This window comes from Panulirus ornatus, chromosome 59 (genome assembly GCF_036320965.1).
Source record: "Panulirus ornatus isolate Po-2019 chromosome 59, ASM3632096v1, whole genome shotgun sequence".
Lineage (NCBI taxonomy): Eukaryota > Metazoa > Arthropoda > Malacostraca > Decapoda > Palinuridae > Panulirus > Panulirus ornatus.
The window spans coordinates 650,920-673,986 of record NC_092282.1 but is presented as its reverse complement, the minus strand read 5'-3'; the positions used below and the strand labels follow the sequence as shown (position 1 = coordinate 673,986).

The following is a 23,067-nucleotide window of genomic DNA, read 5'->3' as shown; positions in this document are numbered from 1 at the left end:
CCAGCATACCGGCCAGAGCCTCAGCCTGCCGGACCACCGTCATCACGGTCGGGCCAGAGCCTCAGCCTGCCGGACCACCGTCACTTGGCAAGAGCGGCGCGGGTTTCCCCTGCGCCATAGGCCGTCCCCCGCCAGGGGCACCGGTCCCCGCCCATATATGGTCAGAGGGCCGCCAATCCCCCACCACACCCCACACACAACCATCCCCACCACACCCCACACACAACCATCCCCACCACACCCCACACACAACCATCCCCACCACACTCCACACACAACTATCCCCTCCACACCCCACACACAACTATCCCCTCCACACCCCACACACAACCATCCCCTCCACACCCCACACACAACTATCCCCTCCACACCCCACACACAACCATCCCCTCCACACCCCACACACAACCAATCCTACCACACCCCACACACAACCAATTCTACCACACCCCACACACAGCCTTCCCTGCCACACCCCACACGTAACCATTACGCACATTAACCCAACATTTCTATATTCCTTACCATGAAATTCATATTCAATTTTTCCTGTGGTGAGGAAAGAATGTCTGAGATTTGATAAAGTACTTGTTTGTCGTAATGTGAGACCACTATTGGTTTCTGTTATTTTTAGCGTTCTTGTCTGTCTTAGTGTTCTAGTGTGTAGTTGTCGGATAGTTATATCAGTACTTGTTTGTGTCACTGTTCAGATTCTTGTTGATATTATTGTAGCAGTGCTTGTTTGTGTTATTGTAATCGTTCTAGTGTCAGTTATCATTATGTTGCTTGATTCTGTTGTTCTTATGGTACTTCTTTCTGTTATTGTTGTCGTGTTTGTTTCTATTATTGTAGTTGTGTTTGTTTCTGTTATTGTTATACTATTTTTTGTTTTTCTGCTGTCGTTGTAGTGTTTGTTTCTGTAATTGATAGAGTTCATGTTTTTGATATTGTTATAGTACTTGTTTATATAATTGTTATGGTGTCTGTTGCCATGGTAGATATAGTTTTATTTTCGTTATTCTTATGGTACTTGTTTTTCATTGTTATAGTACTTATTTCAGTTTTTGTCATTGTAAGTGTTTCTGTTATGTTCATAGTGCTTGTTTCTAGCATTGTTTTAGTACTTGTGTCTATTATTGTTATAGTACCTATTTCTGTTTTTGGCACGGTACTTGTTTTTCTTATTCATATAGTATTTGTTTCTGTGATTGTTTACTGTTTTTCTGTCATTGTTATAGCTCATGTTTCTCTTATGGCTATAGTCCATATTTCAATTATTGTTGTAGTACTTGTTTCTCTTATTGTTATAGTATTTGTTAATATGATTGTTATAGTGCTTCACTCTGTCTGTTCATGTGTTCACTAATCTCTGCTCATCACAATAAAATCAAACGTTCTGTGTTTAAATAAATATTTCTCAGAGCATTTCGCATACCTAGACCAGAAGAATTCATTGATGATGAACTCTGTAACATCTATGACAATGTTTATAACTCACAGTATCCCAAACATTTCCTTGAGTCAGCATGTGATTTTACTGGGATTGAAAGAGTGAGAGAGATGTGTGCTAATGAAAAGAGTGTGGCTGAGAGAGCAGAAGAGGGTGTATTGAAATGGTTTGGTCACATGGAGAGAATGAGTGAGGAAAGATTGACAAAGAAGATATATGTGTCAGAGGTGGAAGGTGTGTGTGTGTGTGTGTGTGTGTGTGTGTGTGTGTGTGTGTGTGTGTGTGTTTGTGTGTACCTGTTTGTGTGTTTTTTCTTAAGTTACCTTGTCTTCCATATGCACAAGAATATATCAATAAGTGAACAAGTAAAACTGGTTTAACTAGAAACTCACGAGCATCATTTCATTCTCTCTCTCTCTCTCTCTCTCTCTCTCTCTCTCTCTCTCTCTCTCTCTCTCTCTCTCTTCTCTGCCAGTTGCAGGTCGGCTGGCCTGGGCGAAGCCCCCGCTACCATATTAAGTGACCCCCTACTTGAGGGCCAGACAGGAGGAGGGTCGTTAAAGATAACCTGGTGTATTTGTGACGTGAGTCCAACACCACCATAGGCAGGCAGGCGGGCCTGGCGCATCCCTCCCTCCACCGCTGGTTCTCAGAACTCGTCTGCTTCGCTACCGGCAAATTTGGACACTGGCAGAGAAAACGGGAGGTCGAATGAAGAGATGACAATTACGTTTTTGAAATAAATCGATTACTGATTTTACTCAGTAGTAGGTATCACGCACATAGACACACACATTCTTTTTCATATATATTCGCTATTTTCCTCGTTAGTGTCAAGAACAGAGGACTGAGCCTTAGAGGGAAAATCCTCACGGCCCCCTTCTCTGTTCCCTCTTTTGTAAACGTAACAATTTGAGGGAAGGTTTTCCAGTCCCCCGCTCCCTTCCCTCTTAGTCACCTTCTACGACACGCTGGGAATACGTGGGAAGTATTTTTTCTCCCACATCCCAAGGGATGATATATGTACATATATATATATATATATATATATATATATATATATATATATATATATATATATATATATATATACTTCCTGCCCCAGAAGTTGTGTCTGTGCTTGAGGCTATTGCAGTACTCAGGAAGCCACGTCCACCGGTCGAGACCACAGGTCATAAAGTTCTGTGATGTGTGTGGGTTTGTGTGCAGGATGCAAAGCAAGTGAATAGTACACACACACACACACACACACACACACACACACACACACACACACACACACACACACAAAATAAATACATGACTTCATAAATGCAGAAACACCACTTTGGGGAAAGGATGCACGAACTTCCTGAGCGCTTTCGTATATTACATCTTCAGAGGACTAATTACAGAGTGAGAAAATAGATACAATAGAAGATTATGTATACAACAGGAGAAAACATGGAATGGAGTCATTTAAATTTGTAATTCGTGAGAGGCGAGATTGGCACAAGTGTCTGCGTGAAATATCATCTACCTGACCTTGACCTGACATCTCACGGATAACCTCACTGTCTGCTGCAGCCAGGAATCGAACATATGTGCTCAACCGATGGCGGCCGGTGAATGTCACATGTTCAGGAGCGCTGAATCACAAAGGTTCGTTACACACGTCTGTCTGGATCCTCTTTAGCTCTCTCAATTGTTCTCCTTTTATTACCACACATCTCTTGCTCTATCATTACTTACTTGGTCAACCCACACAACACCACGTATTGTCCTTAAACATTTCATTTCCAAAACATTTAGTCATTTTCGTACTTTCTCGTTCATACTTATGCCTGGCATCTATACAGCACAGTTGAGATGCCTATGCTTCCAAGCATAGTCATTTTTGACCCCCCAGATAATGACCTCTCTTTTTACATATTCCTCACTGCTGCTAGACCCTTTACCCTCTCACCCACCCTATGACTCACCTCCGCTTCCATGGTTCCTTTGTCTGCTATGTCCACTCCCAGGTATTCTCCTACTTTTCTCCATTCAAACTCACGCCGCTAAACCCAATAGTCTTGCCTTTATTCACATTTCTTTTCAACTTTCTCCTTTCACACTCTCACAAACTCAGACACCAACTTTTGCAGTTTCTCACTTGAATCCTTTACCAGCGCCATGTCATCAGCCGGCAACAAAGACTCACTTCTAAGGCCCTCTTACCCCCTGCAGCCTCCCATCCCTGACCCTCTATCCAGTCACGGAGATGTAACGGTCTTCGTTCACTAATTATCATTCAAGCAATCCCGGGTTCGATCCTAGTGCATATATCAGTGTGACAGTGTACACATGCACACGCATCGTCTTAGCTACACTGAATGCCCTTATCGAGGGTGTCTCATTACTCTTCTCATAGGGGAGAAAGAATAATTGCCATGTATTCCCAGCGTGTCGTACAAGGCGACTAAAAGGTGAGGAAGCGGGGTGCTGGAAATCCTCCCCTGTCATTTTTGATTTTCCAAAAGAATGAACAGAGAGGGGGCCAAGTGAGGATATATATATATGTATATATATATTTCTTTCATACTATTCGCCATTTCCCGCATTAACGAGGTAGTGTCAAGAACAGAGGACTGGGCCCATGAGGGAATATCCTCACCTAGCCCCCCTCTCTGTTCCTTCTTTTGGAAAATTAAGAAAAAAAAAAAGAGAGGGGAGGATTTCCAGCCCCCCGCTCCCTTCCCTTTTAGTCGCCTTCTACGACACGCAGGGAATACGTGGGAAGTATTCTTTCTCCCCTATCCCCAGGGATATATATATATATATATATATATATATATATATATATATATATATATATATATATATATATATATATATATATATATATATATATATTTTCCCTGGGGATAGGGGAGAAAGAATACTTCCCACGTATTCCCTGCGTGTCGTAGAAGGCGACTAAAAGGGGAGGGAGCGGGGGGCTGGAAATCCTCCCCTCTCGTTTTTTTTTAATTTTCCAAAAGAAGGAACAGAGAATTGGGCCAGGTGAGGGTATTCCCTCAAAGGCCCAGTCCTCTGTTCTTAACGCTACCTCGCTAATGCGGGAAATGGCGAATAGTTTGAAAGAAAGAAAAAAAAAAATATATATATATATATATATATATATATATATATATATATATATATATATATTGTAGTAGGCCACAGTGGTGCGCGTGATTTACTACTTACTGATGACCACGGCGAAAAGGAAACACGATAAGTTACCAAATGCACTTTCGTGTAATGATGTAATCATTATACGAAAGTGCACATGGGAATTTATCATGTTTCATTTTCCTCGTGGTTATCAGCATATATATATATATATATATATATATATATATATATATATATATATATATATCATACAAAGCTCCATCAGCCAGGATCGAACCTGGGACCCCTTGTGCAAGAGGCAGGCATGCTAACCGCTAGGCTAAGGGACTGTATTATAGGAAACAACTATTCGAAATACTAAGTACTCGAATACCTTTCGTCTCACTATGGTGAGCAACGGGGTCTATCGGTTGTTTCCGAACAGAACACATAGCCAGCTGATAGCGTTTTACCGAACCTGACTGTACACCGCGGGGTCCCAGGTTCGATCCTGGCTGATGGAGCTTTGTATGTTCTATGAAGGTGCGTGTTCATATACACTTTATTCGTATTCATATAACTCCGCGTTGTACAGTCAGGTTCGGTAAAACGCTATCAGCTGGCTATGTGTTCTGTTCGGAAACAACCGATAGACCCCGTTGCTCACCATAGTGAGACGAAAGGTATTCGAGTACTTAGTATTTCGAATAGTTGTTTCCTATAATACAGTCCCTTAGCCTAGCGGTTAGCATGCCTGCCTCTTGCACAAGGGGTCCCAGGTTCGATCCTGGCTGATGGAGCTTTGTATGTTCTATGAAGGTGCGCGTTCATATACACTTTATTCGTGTATATATATATATATATATATATATATTCGCCATTTCGCCGGGTGGCATCAAGAACAGAGAACTGAGCCTTAGAGGAACAAATCTTCACAGGGGCGGCTTCTCTGGTCCTTTTTGAAAGTGGTACTGAAATGGAGGATTTACAGCCCCCGCTTCCTACCCTTTTAGTCGCCTTCTACGACACGCAGGGAATACATGGGAAGAATTCTTTCTCCCCTATATCCAGGGATAATATGTATGTATATATGTATTCGAAAAGATCACAATTTTGCGCGTGATCAAGATATTCCTATGAGTCCACGGGGAAAATGAAACACGAAAAGTTCCCAAGTGCACTTTCGTGTAATAATCACATCATCAGGGGAGACACAAGAGAGAAATATAACAGTCAGTTGATATACATCGCAAAGACGAAGCTAGGACGCCATTTGGTAAACATGTGATTGTAAGGAGCCACTGGGACGACCTAATAAGGGTAATTTTAGCTTTCATTCACAAGGTACAGCAGGAGAAATAATTCTGATTCCTGTTGCCTTATAGAATGGCTGGGTGGAGCCTCACACCATGAAGGTAGAAAATAAGATGCGGCTAAGCTCCCTGTCCCCCCCCCTCCACACACACACACACACACACACACACACACACACACACACACACTCACACACACACACACACACACACACAAATCTCTCCGAATATGGCCACCATCATGTAAGGGTCATGCTCGTGTGCTGTCCTGTTACACCTCGAGTATTGCCGGAACTGTACCTTGTTGATGACTTTACCAATGATATATATATATATATATATATATATATATATATATATATATATATATATATATATATATATATATATATATATTACTTAGAGGCATTAATTAGTAAAAACTTTGATAAAGAGAATGTTACATACGTTAGTTCTGCAGAACATGCAAGAAATAGCTCTTTATCGTCTTAATGAATAAATTTGTAAGAAGATGATCCCCCCCCCCCCCGACCATATTGGGCGTGGCGCTGGCACCGAGATGGCCACGCCTCTCGCAGTAACCACCTCCTGGCTGGCATCCCTCCAGCCGGAGTGCTGAACGCCTTCATGTGGACCACTGGCTCTGGGATCCCTCACTGCCTGACTGATTAGGAAGAGTTTTCCTTATATATATATATATATATATATATATATATATATATATATATATATATATATATATTTATTTATTTATTTTGCTTTATCGCTGTCTCCCGCGTTAGCGAGGTAGCGCAAGGAAACAGACGAAAGAATGGCCCAACCCGCCCACATACACATGTATATACATACATGTCCACACACGCTCAATATACATACCTATACATCTCAGTGTACACATATATATACACACACAGACATATACATATATACACATGTACATAATTCATACTGTCTGCCTTTATTTGTTCCCATCGCCACCTCGCCACACATGGAATAACAACCCCCTCCCCCCTCATGTGTGCGAGGTAGCGCTAGGAAGACAACAAAGGCCCCATTCGTTCACACTCAGTCTCTAGCTGTCATGTAATAATGCACCGAAACCACAGCTCCCTTTCCACATCCAGGCCCCACACACTTTGCATGGTTTACCCCAGACGCTTCACATGCCCTGGTTCAGTCCATTGACAGCACGTCGACCCCGATATACCACATCGTTCCACTTCACTCTATTCCTTGCACGCCTTTCATCCTCCTGCATGTTCAGGCCCCGATCACTCAAAATCTTTTTCACTCCATCTTTCCACCTCCAATTTGGTCTCCCACTCCTCCTCGTTCCCTCCACCTCTGACGCATATATCCTCTTGGTCAATCTTTCCCCACTCATTCTCTCCATGTGACCAAACCATTTCAAAACACCCTCTTCTGCTCTCTCAACCACAATCTTTTTATTTCCACACATCTCTCTCACCCTTACATTACTTACTCGATCAAACCACCTCACACCACATATTGTCCTCAAACATCTCATTTCCAGCACATCCATCCTCCTGCGCACAACTCTATCCATAGTCCACGCCTCGCAACCATACAACATTGTTGGAACCACTATTCCTTCAAACATACCCATTTTTGCTTTCCGAGATAATGTTCTCGACTTCCACACATTCTTCAAGGCTCCCAGAATTTTCGCCCCCTCCCCCACCCTATGATCCACTTCCGCTTCCATGGTTCCATCCGCTGCCAGATCCACTCCCAGATATCTAAAACACTTCACTTCCTCCAGTTTTTCTCCATTCAAACTCACCTCCCAATTGAATTGACCCTCAACCCTACTGTACCTAATAACCTTGCTCTTATTCACATTTACTCTTAACTTTCTTCTTTCACACACTTTACCAAACTCAGTCACCAGCTTCTGCAGTTTCTCACATGAATCAGCCACCAGCGCTGTATCATCAGCGAACAACAACTGACTCACTTCCCAAGCTCTCTCATCCCCAACAGACTTCATACTTGCCCCTCTTTCCAAAACTCTTGCATTCACCTCCCTAACAACCCCATCCATAAACAAATTAAACAACCATGGAGACATCACACACCCCTGCCGCAAACCTACATTCACTGAGAAGCAATCGCTATCCTCTCTTCCTACACGTACACATGCCTTACATATATATATATATATATATATATATATATATATATATATATATATATATATATATATATATATATACAGCGCTGGTGGCTGATTCATGTGAGAAACTGCAGAAGCTGGTGACTGAGTTTAGTAAAGTGTGTGGAAGAAGAAAGTTAAGAGTAAATGTGAATAAGAGCAAGGTTATTAGGTACAGTAGGGTTGAGGGTCAAGTCAATTGGGAGGTGAGTTTGAATGGAGAAAAACTGGAGGAAGTGAAGTGTTTTAGATATCTGGGAGTGGATCTGTCAGCGGATGGAACCATGGAAGCGGAAGTGGATCATAGGGTGGGGGAGGGGGCGAAAATTTTGGGAGCCTTGAAAAATGTGTGGAAGTCGAGAACATTATCTCGGAAAGCAAAAATGGGTATGTTTGAAGGAATAGTGGTTCCAACAATGTTGTATGGTTGCGAGGCGTGGGCTATGGATAGAGTTGTGCGCAGGAGGATGGATGTGCTGGAAATGAGATGTTTGAGGACAATGTGTGGTGTGAGGTGGTTTGATCGAGTAAGTAACGTAAGGGTAAGAGAGATGTGTGGAAATAAAAAGAGCGTGGTTGAGAGAGCAGAAGAGGGTGTTTTGAAATGGTTTGGGCACATGGAGAGAATGAGTGAGGAAAGATTGACCAAGAGGATATATGTGTCGGAGGTGGAGGGAACGAGGAGAAGAGGGAGACCAAATTGGAGGTGGAAAGATGGAGTGAAAAAGATTTTGTGTGATCGGGGCCTGAACATGCAGGAGGGTGAAAGGAGGGCAAGGAATAGAGTGAATTGGAGCGATGTGGTATACAGGGGTTGACGTGCTGTCAGTGGATTGAATCAAGGCATGTGAAGCGTCTAGGGTAAACCATGGAAAGCTGTGTAGGTATGTATATTTGCGTGTGTGGACGTGTGTATGTACATGTGTATGGGGGGGGGGGGGGTTGGGCCATTTCTTTCGTCTGTTTCCTTGCGCTACCTCGCAAACGCGGGAGACAGCGACAAAGTATAAAAAAAAAAAAAAAAATATATATATATATATATATATATATATATATATATATATATATATATATATATATATATATATAGATAGATAGATAGATAGGTATAGATATAGATAGCTAAATAGATACACGTAGTTACTGCACCAGTAGTCCCCTCTCTCCTTGTAAGGATCCCACAGCACTCAGAAAGCTGGCCGGTAGAGAGCAAAGGTTATAAAGTGTTGTGATATGTGTGTACGTCTGTTTACATAGAGTGCAGGGGAATTGAGCAGTAACCGTTCGGTGTCTTTGTGGTAATTGCATTGTGGCCATAGGATGGATCTAGTGCTGTTGCATATACGCTGACTGCCGAACATGTTGAGGTGGGGTTGTATATGGAGGAATTTTTTTTTATTTGTTTGCTAGGCAGCTGTAATTATTCCGACTGCAATGTTTTGTGCAGTTTGCAGTTTTGATATATTTGTTTTTGAGAGGGTGAAGTACCAGGCAGGTGAGGCGTAGTTTAGAGTGGAGCTGATGAATTGTATGTAGCGTTAAGGGATTCTTTTTCTTGTCCAAATCTGGTGACAGTGTTGTAAGGCACTTAGTTTGTGTTTTGCTTTTGGATTGATGAAGTTGCCATGGGGGGGGGGGTACTTGTTATACGTATGTTGTATGTGATGCTTAGAATGGATGTTCTTTTTTCTGCGAAAGTGATTGTCCATTTAAGGTGATTGGTGGGTGTGAGATGGATTGTTGTGTGTTTGGGGTTAAAGAGTGATTGGAGGCTAGAACTGATGTAGAGATACAGACATTCTGTTCTTGGTGAGCCACTGTTCTAGTTGTGTGATGTAGTACTGCATGTTTGTCGCTCGTACTGTGGAGTCAGGATATTGTTTTGAGATTGTAAGGTATTCTGCATGTCAATGGATATTCATATTGTGGTTTGCTATAGGCGATGAGAGGTCGTGTACATAGAGATTAAAGAGAGTTTGAGAAAGAAGTGCTCCTTGAGGAAGTCCATTTCAGAGTTTAAGTAATGTAGAGGTGAAGCCATTGTGAGTTACCCTGCCATGGCGTCCGGCCATGAAATTCGTCTAACCACATTTTATCATTGTTGCGGAGGATGTGGTATGAAGTATCTTTAACGTAAGGATGTGTCGGGAACAGTGGTGAATGTTTTGTTGATCTCTGTGTCACTACTTCTGTGTAGTTGGAGGAGGCTGTGTTTGGTTGAAGCTGTTTAGAATATGTTGTGTTAGGTTACTGTGTAGCGTGGTAGTACAATGGTTAGTTATAAAGCCTTGTTGTATGGGTGAGAGTAGGGGTGTTTAGTGTGATTCTGTTGTGGATCAGTTTTTCACAGAAAGGTCGGTAGGAGGTGGTGGCGAATTGGAGGGTTTTAGGATTGGTATCATTTGGGCAAGTTACAAGCTGTTATGGATTTTGTTGTTAGTGAGGATATCTTTTTCTTGAATCGCAAATGGTCCAAAGTGTTTTATGTGAAAGTTTATATGTTGTTAGAGCCTGGAGCAGGAGAGTTCTTAAAGTTTTATTGGTATTTTTGTGTTAGTGGAAGTGAAGGCTGGTTGGGCAGTTGTTACAGGATGGATTTTGTGTAGGTTCTTTATGACTTTCATATTTAGAAGTGTGGTTGGTTTGTGGCTAATTTTTGTGTAGTATCTCATGGGTGTGTTTGTGTGTTCTCTGCGAGAAGGCATGTCATAGGAGTGGCTCTTTAACGAGTGCTAGAGTTGGTTGCCGTAGTTATTGTGGTTCATTGTGTTGAAGAAGGAGCGCTAGTTTCAGTTTGTCTTTGTGACTAGGTTGGTGATGAGTTCATTTAGAGTTTGGATTTGTCTTTGTACAATTTCTACTGTTGATAAGTGTTTCCGTCTGATTTGTTTTCTTTGTTTTGAGGAGTGTAACTTTTGGGGAGAAGTTCGGATTATGTTTCTTTCGATGTCCTTGTTGTTTGTGCTTTATGCTGGCATGGTTGGGAATGTTGGTGAAGTGCGAGATATCGTGGTTTAGATTTGACCCGTCTGCTTGTCTGTAGTGCGTGTAAGTCTTGTTAATGGTTCTTTGGATCGGTCGGGCCAGACGGGGTGTTATCAGGATGGGCAGGGAGTCAGAGGTCAGTTTGTGTAGCATACTCCAGGTGGTCTGTTTGTGTAAGGGATGGTAAGCAGGTGATGTCTGGCGAGATTTGTTCCTAGAGTGGGTAGGTTGAGAGTGTGGTTGGCTGGTTGCTTAGGCTGAGGATAGTGACAGGGTGTAGTTGGTTTATGTACAGTTCCCCTCGGTATTGATGGATGTGAGTGCTGAGCCTTGTGGTATGGTGAGTATTGAAATCTTCACAAAGATAACTGTTGTATATACTGGCCATGTTTTGTAGTTGAGGAGCATATCTAGGGTGGGGATGTGGAGTAGGAGATATGAAGGTGATGATAATGTTGTAGTTAATACTATGAACTTTTATTTCTGTGGAATGTATTTCTGTGGTGTTTTCATTGTTTATGAGCTACTTTGTTAGGATCAGCGGTGAAGGAAAAGGATTTGGTTTAGTGGACGAGTGTTATGAGTCCTTTTGTTTGTTGTATGTATTGTCTTACAGCTGTATATCTGTAGAAAGGTGAGAGTATGGTTTATTGGATGAGGTGTATTTAGGTGATGTGTTCTCTGAGTTGTTTGAGTATTTCTCAGTTTCTGTTGATATTGGCGCTGAGTTGCAGAATGTTTATTTTGTCGCTGTGGTTTTATCAATTAGTGGGGTTTGTATGTGAATTGAAGAGTGAGACAGAGCAGTTTGTGTTGTTGTGTGTTGGGTGTTTGTATTGTGGAGGTAGTTTGTGAAAGGTTTGTAAAAGTTATTGTATGAGTGTTAGCTGCATGTCCATTTCTCTGAGTAGGCTTTTCTGAATGACAGTTAAATGCAGCGGAGATGGTAGAAGTGAGTGTAGTTTGAGTGTGTGATGAAGTAGTGCCGTTAGTGATGAGTATTTGGGACTGTGGGCAGAGGTACACTGGTATTCCTTGGTTGGGGTTAATATCCCCATCTTGAAGTATTAGCTGGGAAATGCTGACTGGACCATCATCCCCCCTGAGCTCCGTTATCCATTTTTTATTCCAGTGATATATTGTCAAGGTTTTCTGTAGTCTTATAAATTCATCAATGGTGTTCACAGTGCGGCCTGTTTTTGTCAAGAATTATTTACGCTATTGTCTACCTCTGCTTCAAGATCATTGCTGTTTATTACGTATAGGAGTTGCTCCTGGAGCGAGCCCTGTGGCGCTCCAGGAATAATTGGTCCTCACTCAGATTTTACCCCGTCAATGGTGACCCTGTGCTTCCTGTACGACGTTAACCAAGCCATAATCCATCCACTGTGGTTCCTTCCTTCCTGTCCCATCATCTGCTTCCTGTTACTCCCTCGGGTGGGACTCGAGCAAGGGTTTTACTGACGTCGAGGTAAATAACAATTGGTCCTGTCCATTGTCAGTTGATTGAAAAAAACAATAGAACAGAAAAAGATCAAGTGTGTGAAATATTACTGCCCATTTGTTAATCCTTGTTGTGAATCTTGGATTAGTTTATGGTTCTTTTGATGAATAAGTATTGAGGTTGTTGATTTGATTATCTTCCTGCAATAGATACTAAGATGGTTGAACGATGATTTTAAGTTAGGGATTTACTATCTTCTGAAGATCGCTCCAACATTTGTTGTCCTTCATGACTGAAACAACGTCCAACGTTAGCGAATTATTAGATAAGCTTCTTCGTAAATTCAGGTAAGACTGTAGGAAATATTTCGTGGGTTTCATGTGACTTATGCAGGTCTGATTTATTTATGTACATATCATTATTGTCGATGTTCTCATTAGTATCACATGATCTATTTTCTCGCCTCCAGCAGACATATGGTCAACTTGAAATAGTTTACAAATTTCTTTCCTTGTGACAACTCATGTAAAGTAATTATTGTTGCAGATCACCATCAATAAGCTGATGTGGATCACTATCGGTAAGCTGGTGTTAATCACTATCAGTGAACTGGTGTTGATCACTATCAGTAAGCTGGCGCTGATCACTATCAGTAAGCTGGTGCTGGTCACTATCAGTAAGCTGGCGCTGATCACTGTCTGTAAGCTGGTGCTGGTCACTATCAGTAAGCTGGCGCTGATCACTGTCTGTAAGCTGGTGCTGGTCACTATCAGTAAGCTTGTGCTGATCACTGTCTGTAAGCTGGTGCTGGTCACTATCAGTAAGCTGGCGCTGATCACTGTCTGTAAGCTGGTGCTGGTCACTATCAGTAAGCTGGCGCTGATCACTGTCTGTAAGCTGGTGCTGGTCACTATCAGTAAGCTGGTGCTGGTCACTATCAGTAAGCTGATGTTGATCAGATCTGAGGGGACCAACTTTGATTTCATACTTTATTTATCTGTTTATTATTTAGATCTTTATCTTACATAGGTGACGTGTTACCTTGTTGAGTGGGTGACGTGTTACTTTGGTTTAAGCGTTCCAAGCTTCATTGCTGCCATTAATAGTTTTGTTGACACTACTCTAAAGGATATAATATTATCCAATTACTGTTGATGATTTGCCTGTCTGTTGTATGTATCTTCTGCTAAGGTTAGGTTAGGTTGCTGTGAGATACTTGGAAGCTGCTGCTAATAACATTAGATTTTATAAGATCAACTGAAGAATCTGGAAGACCCAGTGTATTACTGGAAGGTGTTTTCATTCCGCACAAAGACGACGAAATATCTGAGGCATGATAGTGAACGTTGAGCTAGACTCCTCATATTAAAAACCTTTTAAGTAAAGGGATAAAAATCGCTATACATTTGAAGGTCTTGTCTGACTACTGCAGGGGAGGAGAGAGAAAGATCATGGTAAGACTATATATGATCCATTATGTCCATCTAAACTGGACTGTGCTACGTTGCCAGATATCATCATCGGCCGCTGATGTTGTACAGCCTCAAGATGAAAATAGTCCGGTTCCGTAACATTAATATGTTTAACAACAAACTTGATCAATATTTTGTCTGAGATCCACGACTCACGTTATTTCCGCCTCGTTACTTTCATGAAGAGTTTGCAGGTTTTCTCTGTGAAACATTTCTATGTTTTTTACAACACCAACACGTGATCTCAACCGCTCAAACAATAACCCTCGTTATCTTGATAATCTTTGGGATCCAGTTACAACACATTAGTGTTGTTGTGTAAGAATCTTCTGAATGCGGCTCAAAAGTTTCCGTCCAGTTCTCCAAAGATATAGAGTGTAGAACCACGCCTGCCATGCACGAGCCGTTCATTTAGTGGAATAGTTTGTGCAGTTCCCCACGTACACGCTCACGCTCTGCTTATCGTTCTCTCTAAATGAGCAGAACCATCAAGTCAGTAGGTGCTCTTTCCTGGCTAACATATCATGGTAAACTCAACAAAATATAGTCGTTCCATTACCTTTACCGTGTTATTATCAACAACATCAGAAACAAGTTAAACACAAGATGCAGCACCTTCTCACTCCTAACGTCTACACAATGGGTCACTCAGCCATGAGCGTCCTCACAACTCGCTGGACGAGTGGGCTGACGTTTGACATGATACTGGGGAGTGGGCTGACGTATGACATGACACTGAGGAGTGGGCTGACGTATGACATGATACTAGGGGAGTGGGCTGACGTATGACATGATACTTGGGGAGTGGGCTGACGTATGACATGATACTTGGGGAGTGGGCTGACGTATGACATGATACTGGGGGAGTGGGCTGACGTATGACATGATACTTGGGGAGTGGGCTGACGTATGACATGATGTATGAGACGATGATGTATGAGGCGACGATGTATGAGACGACGATGATGTATGAGACGACGATGTATGAGGCGACGATGTATGAGACGATGATGTATAAGGCGACGATGTATGAGACGATGACGCATGAGGCGATGTATGAGACGACGATGTATGAGACGATTATGTATGAGGCGACGATGTATGAGACAATGATGTATGAGACGACGACGTATGAGACGATTATGTATGAGGCGACGATGTATGAGACAACGATGTATGAGACGATGATGTATGAGACGATGATGTATGAGGCGTGATGTATGAGACGATGATGTATAAGGCAACGATGTATGAGACGATGATGTATGAGACGACGATATATGAGGCGACGATGTATGAGACGATGATGTATGAGACGACGATGTATGAGACGACGATGTATGAGACGATGATGTATGAGACGACGATGTATGAGACGATGATGTATAAGGCGACGATGTATGAGACGATGACGTATGAGGCGATGTATGAGACGACGATGTATGAGACTATTATGTATGAGGCGACGATGTATGAGACAGTGATGTATGAGACGACGATGTATGAGACGACGATGTATGAGACGATGATGTATGAGACGACGATGTATGAGACGATGATGTATGAGACGATGATGTATGAGGCGTGATGTATGAGACGATGATGTATAAGGCGACGATGTATGAGACGATGATGTATGAGGCGACGATGTATGAGACGATGATGTATGAGACGACGATGTATGAGACGACGATGTATGAGACGATGATGTATGAGACGACGATGTATGAGACGATGATGTATGAGACGATGATGTATGAGGCGTGATGTATAAGACGATGATGTATAAGACGATGATGTATGAGACGATGATGTATGAGGCGTGATGTATGAGACGATGATGTATAAGGCGACGATGTATGAGACGATGATGTGTGAGGCGATGATGTATGAGACGATGATGTATGAGACGATGATGTGTGAGGCGATGTAAGAGACGACGATGTATGAGACGATGATGTATGAGACGATGATGTATGAGACGATGATGTATGAGGCGATGATGTATAAGACGATGATGTGTAAGGCGACGATGTATGAGACGACGATGTATGAGACGATGATGTATGAGGCGACGATGTATGAGACGATGATGTATGAGACGATGATGTATGAGACGATAATGTATGAGACGATGATGTATGAGGCGATGATGTATGAGACGATGATGTATAAGGCGACGATGTACGAGGCGACGATGTATGAGACGATGATGCATGAGACGACGATGTATGAGACTGATGTATGAGGCGGCGATGTATGAGACGACGATGTAGAAAGACATATATAGAGACTGCTCACTCCAGCCATACTAACGTAGCCTACAGATGCCATACTAATTATCAAGCGAAGAAAATAGTTTTATTTGTTATAATATTGTATGCTTATCTCGACCCCCGTTTTCTACCGTGCATTTGAGGCAAAACACATTTGGAGGTTAGAAATAAGACACCATCTCCATCACGATACTGCCCTCACCATCACCATCACGATACTGCCCTCACCATCACCATCACGACACTGCCCTCACCATCACCATCACGATACTGCCCTCACCATCACCATCACGACACTGCCCTCACCATCACCATCACGACACTGCCTTCACCATCACCATCACGACACTGCCTTCACCATCACCGCTAGTCTGTCCCGCCGTCTTCCACCAACTGCTGGTGTCAGTATCAGGTCTTGACCCCATCTCAGGTAGCGCTTCGCTGCCAACAGTCACCTTCCTCACTTGTTGTTATGTTCATGTTACCTCCAGTCATGATCTGCACACCGTCATCACTCTACCTACCTATTACAACTTAACCCCGCGTTAATCAACCTCTGTCTGTTGAGTACACCCTCCACCTACCTACCTACCTACCTACCTACCTACCTACCTACCTACCTTGTCTCATTGTTTATCGCAACATCAGAAGCCTCTCATCACCCCCGGCCTTGTCCTTTTTGTTTTGTTTTTATGTACAGCCCCCGAGCCGTGCCTGCTGCCTGATGGCAAGATACAGACCTTCTCACGGCTCCTCCCTGTGAAGAAGTTTGTCAAAAATGTGAACGATCATCATGAATATTTCAAATCATCATCTGGTGAAACCGGAGAAGATTGGACTATGTTGGCAGGAGGCAGGAGGCTGTCATGTGCCAACACCGTCACCCAACCCATACCTTCAACTGTATGGCGGACACCGTCCCTCCCCCACCACCACTACCACCACTATCTTTCCCCCACCACCACCACCACAGTCTCTCCCACCACCACTACTACAATCCCTCTCCCACCACCACCATAGCCCCTCCCCTACCGCTGACACCATCCCTCCCTTTCTATCAACATCACTCATCCTTACCAACAACACACCCTTGCCTCACCATTAACATCGTCCCTCCCTCAGAATATCTCAGTGGAGTAAACGAAATCTGAGTAAGTTTAATGCCTACAAGATCCAGTTTCTACCCATCTCTCCATCGAAAATTCCTCACAACTTTCCTCTTTCCTTTGACTTTTTTAATTCCACCTCTTGACACAGTGAACACAATTGGTAGTACTGCAACATCCACTCGTTATTGGAAACCCCTTGTTACGGAAACAATTAAGTCTGCCTCTAAGAAACTGGGAGTCCTGTTTAGATGTCGAAATTCCTTTCCTTCTGAGCAGTTACTCCGTTTATACAAAGGACTGATTCGTCCTTGTATGGAGTACTGCTCTCACAGCTGGGATGGTTCTAGCTCTCCTTCCTTACTTGACAGAGTATTGTCGAAACCGGTTAGACTTATAAACTGTCCCAGGCTAACTTCAAAACTTGATTCACTTGCCTTGCGCCGCAACATTGCTTCACTTTCCCTCTTCTATATAGGTATTGCATTGGTTTTTGTTCCCGAAACAAGGCTGTTTGTGTGTCCCCAATACTGGCCAGACCACGCAGTACTCGGCTAACTTCTGCGTCGGATAATCTTTATATGGCCTTTGGCAAATAAATGGTGGGCCATTTTCATAACTATTTCTTTCTTTACACCACGAAGCTTTGCAATTCTCATTGTTATCATGTTCTCCCCAGTAACTATGACTTTTTCACATCCTCTAAAATTTTGTAAATACTTTTAATTGCCTCTTCTTTTTCCCCTTTCTTGATCTTCTCTATATTTCACTATATGCCCGGCTCTAATCTCGGCTTTGGTCCGTGACTGGAGCCTCTGATATATTATCATATTATACCATACTTGATCACCGATTCCCTCGTCAACGAGATGCCGCCAGGAAACAGACTAAGAACGACCCTCCACACACACACACTCACACACACACACACATACACACACACATATATATATGTATGTGTGTATATATATATATATATATATATATATATATATATATATATATATATATATATATATATATTCATATATACATAAATGCCCATACACGTACATATACATATCACCATATACACATATACATACATACACGTGCACAGATGTATATATATATATATATATATATATATATATATATATATATATATATATATATATATATATATATATATGCATATTCATACTTGCTTGCCTTCAATCCATATTCCAGCGCCACCCCGCCCCACAGGAAACAGCCTCGCTACCCTCTCGCTTCAGCGAGATATCGCCAGGAAAACAGACAACAAAGGCACATTCGTTCACACTGTTTCTATCTGTCATGTGTAATGCACCGAAACCACAGCTCCCTATCCACATCCAGGCCCCACAGACCTTTCCATGGTTTACCCCCAGACGTTTCCCATGCCCTGGGTCAGTTCGTTGACAGCGCGTCGACCGCGGTATATCACGCCTCTCACCCTCCTGTCTGTTCAGGCCCCGATCACTCAAAATCTTTTTCACTCCATCCTTCCACCTCCAATTTGGTCTCCCGCTTCTCCTTGTTCCCTCTGCTTCTGACACATATATCCTTTTTGTCAACCTTTCCTCTGATTCTCTTCTTATGTCCTAACCCTTTCAACAAACCCTCTGCTCTCTCAACCACACACCTTTCTTACACTTTCATTACTTACTAGATCATACCTCCTCACACCACATATTGTCCTCAAACATTTCATTTCTATCACATCCACGCTCCTCCGTACAACCCTTTCCATAGCCTTTCTCTCGCAACCATATAATACTGTTGGAATTACTACTCCTTCAAACATACCTTTTTTTGCTCTCTGAGATAGCATTCTCTCTTTCCACACATTCTTCATCGCTCCCAGAACCTTCGCCCCCTCCCCCACCCTGTGACTCACTTCCGCTTCTTTGTTTCCATTCGCTGCTAAGTCCACTCCCTGATGGCTAAAACACTTCATTTCCTCCAATTTTTCTCCATTCAAATTTACAACCCAGTTAACTTATCCCTCAACCCTGCTGAACGTAATAACCTTGCTCTTATTCACATTTACTTTCAACTTTCTCCTTTCACACACTTTTCCAAATTCAGTCACCAACTTCTGCAGCTTCTCACTTGAATCAGCCACCAGTGTTATTTCATCGGCGAACAACAACTGACTCACTTCCCAAGTCCTCTCATCCCCAACAAACCGCATACTCGCCCCTCTCTCCAAAACTCATGCATTTACCTCATTAACCGCCCCATCAGTAAACACATTAAACAACCATGGAGGCATCACGCACCCCTGTCGCAGACCGACAATACTGGGAACCAGTCACTGTCTTCTCTTCCTACTTGTGCACATGCCTTATATCCTTGATAAAGGCTTTTCACAGCTTCTAGCAGCTCACCTCCCACACCATATACTCTTAAGGCAAAGTATCTCTATCAACCCCATCATATGCCTTCTCCAAATCCATAAATGCCACATACAAATCCATCTGTTTTTCTAAATATTTTCCTCACACATTCTTCAAAGCAAACACCTGATTCTTTCCCACTTCTGAAACCACGCTGCTCCTCCCCAATCTGATGCTCTGTTCACGCCTTCACCCTCTCAATCAATACCCTTCCATACAGTTTTCCAGGAATGCTCAACAGATTGATGCCTCTGTAGTATGAACACTCACCTTTTTCCCCTTTGCCTTTGTACAATGGCACTATGCATGCATTCCGCCAATCCTCTGGTGCTTCATCATGAATATCCTTACCAACTAGTCAACAACACAATCACCCCCTTTCCAAGTATATTCAACTGCAGTACCGTCCAAACCCGCCGCCTTGCCGGATTTCATCTTTTGCAAGGCTTTCACCGCCTCTTCTCTCTTAACCAAACCATTCTTCCTGATCCTCTCACTTCGCACACTTCCCCAACCTAAACACCGTATATCTACTTTGTCATCAATCACATTAAACAAACCTTCAAAATACTCACTGCATCTCCTCATTTCATCTCTACCTGATAGCACTTTCCCCTTTGCCCCCTTCATCGATGTTCCCATTTGTTCTCTTGTCTTTCACACATTATTTACCTCTTTCCAAAACATCTTGTTATTCTTCCTAAGGTTTAATGATACTTTCGCACTCCAACTCTCGTTTTCCCTCTTTTTCAACCGTTGCAACTTCCTCTTGAACTCCTGCCGCTTTCTTTTATACATCTCCCAGTCATTTGCACTCGTTCCTTGTAAGTATCGTTCAAAAGCCTCTTTTCTCCTTCACTAACAACTTCACCTCTTCATGCCACCACTCACTACCCTTTCTAATCTGCCCACCTTCCACCTTTCTCATGCCACATGCATCTTTTGCATATGCCATCAAAGCTTCCCTAAATACATTCCATTCCTCACCCACTCCCCTTACGTCATCTGCTCTCACCTCTTGCCATTCTACACTCAGTCTCCCTTGGTACTTCCTCACACAAGTGTCTTTTCATAGCTCACTTATTCTCACAACTCTCTTCTCGTAACATTCTCTCTTCTTTTTTGAACACCTCCACAAATCTTCACCCTCGCCTCCACAGGATAATGATCAGACATCCCTTCAGGTGCGCCTCTCAGTACATTAATATCCAAAATTCTCTATTTTACATGCCTATCAATTAACACGTAATCCAACAATGCCCTTTGACCACCTCTCTTACTCACTCTTAGCGCTACCTCGCTATCGAGGATAAGGCGAATATGTATAAAATCAGAAGAAGAATATTCCTTGTCATTCTATTTCTGTGGCTTTTTTGGATTTTTTTATTTCTTTATTACAGAAAGATAAGTTTCTAGAACCCCCAGTGTAAAGCCTCTATCACCGGTGTAGAACTGATGTTGCCAGTGTGGGTCTTGGTATCCGTTGAAACAAATTGTGGAACTTATTACTCTTGTTACTGATTTTTCCTTCCTCCACACAGACGTTTGTGGGAGGTGTTCTGGAAATTCACAAAAATGAAAAATATTTTTCCAAAATCCAGTATCTGTTAATAAGTAGTGCACATAAGAAAATCCAGTATCTGTTAATACGTAGTGCATATAAGAAAATCCAGTATCTGTTAATACGTAGTGCACATGAGAAAAGTAAGCGGCTTAAGGCATTGGAAATAACATCACTGCATATCTTAATTGATATGCAAAAGGAGAGTAACAAAAGATATTGTCATATATCCATGGCAAACACTTTTGATATATCACTACAAATAAATCTGAATCTCTATACGCCTTATAACAAGCCGCCTACCACAACCGAGAGGTTTACAAGAACTGCCACAACTGCAGCCTTTCCTGTGTGTGCCTTTATTTCTGTGTTACTACGTTATTGGTGGAACAAAGAACATTGATCACTAGTTGTCTTAAAATGGCCACGTCTTACAGCATATGTTACTACCTCAATACCTCCTTCATATGGGTTCGATCTCTAGATGCAGTAGTGTTGAGTTCATAATGCGGCACCTTGTTTGAAACATAGTAAGAAATTACCCAATAGGACTTTTCTGTCAACAGACAGTTACCACTGTCTCCACCGAACACTGGATCCTAGACACCCGAGACGCCTTAATCTGAACATTGACTGAATAAGTATTCCATAAGCATGTGTATTGACCTAGAGATAACCTCACCAACCATCATATCAAACAAAGACGATAGAGTAGCTAACTATCTATTTCAGTAAGTGAATGTAGTTAGCCAACGAGGGAATGCACACTGAATCGTCAGATCACAACGCCTTTGCTGATAACCACGAAAATGTATGTACAACTGTACAACTTGTGACTTATCGTTTTCAATTTACCTCGTGGTTATAAACATATATATATATATATATATATATATATATATATATATATATATATATATATATATATATATACATATATATATATATATGCGTGTGTGTGTGTGTGTGTGTTTTCGTATGACCAGATGTTGTCACAAGGAAGTGCTCTCGTGCTGAGTTAACCGCACAAAAATCGATTTACTAAGAACGAATCAAGTGAGTTAAGCGGTCAAGTGTTATGTGTAAGATGGACGGGTTGTGGAGTGAATGGCAGTAGCCCCCGCTTGGATGAGGCAAAAAGTATAGGAAGTGACTTAGTCAAAAGGAGTGATACTCGAAAGTCAGTGACGTGACGTACTGGTACACTGCTTTGCCGTCACCAGTCTTCCCGATACCCAGGTGGGTAGCTCCGGTATTACCTTCCTGGTTGGTGACTGCCTACCCGGATACACAGAGAGGAGAGTCTGAGTAATTCATTATACAACTTCAGAAAATCTTGTATATGGCTCCTGCAGTGTCGAAGGTGCGTTTCATTCAAGAGCAGGGAAATGATAGACGCGTTTGAAGCGAGGCTTTCTTGGACGAGACTGTTGCCTGACCCACACCACTGTTGCCTAGCCCACACCACTGTTGCTTGACCCACACCACTGTTGCCCGACCCACACCACTGTTGCCTGACCCACACCACTGTTGCCTGACCCACACCACTGTTGCCTGACCCACACCACTGTTGCCCGACCCACACCACTGTTGCTTGACCCACACCACTGTTGCCTGACCCACACCACTGTTGCCTGACCCACACCACTGTTGCCTGGCCTACATTGGTGCCATAGCCTAGGTCGTGCTTGGTCATTACTGTCACACTAATGAAATTCTTAATATTCTTTATTGTCATCACGTGTCAGAACAACCATGTGGTTTG

At 42.5% G+C, this 23,067-nt stretch overlaps 2 protein-coding genes across 6 annotated transcripts in view; one reads left to right on the top strand and one right to left on the bottom strand.

Moving 5' to 3' along the window:
• LOC139767180 (actin, muscle-like) overlaps nt 1-23,067 on the top strand; it is a 110,213-nt gene that overhangs the window by 82,455 nt on the left and 4,691 nt on the right. The gene's annotated exons all lie outside the window — the stretch shown is intronic.
• Nucleotides 1-23,067, bottom strand: part of LOC139767168 (actin-3, muscle-specific-like) — a 208,480-nt gene that overhangs the window by 181,710 nt on the left and 3,703 nt on the right. The window lies entirely within an intron of this gene.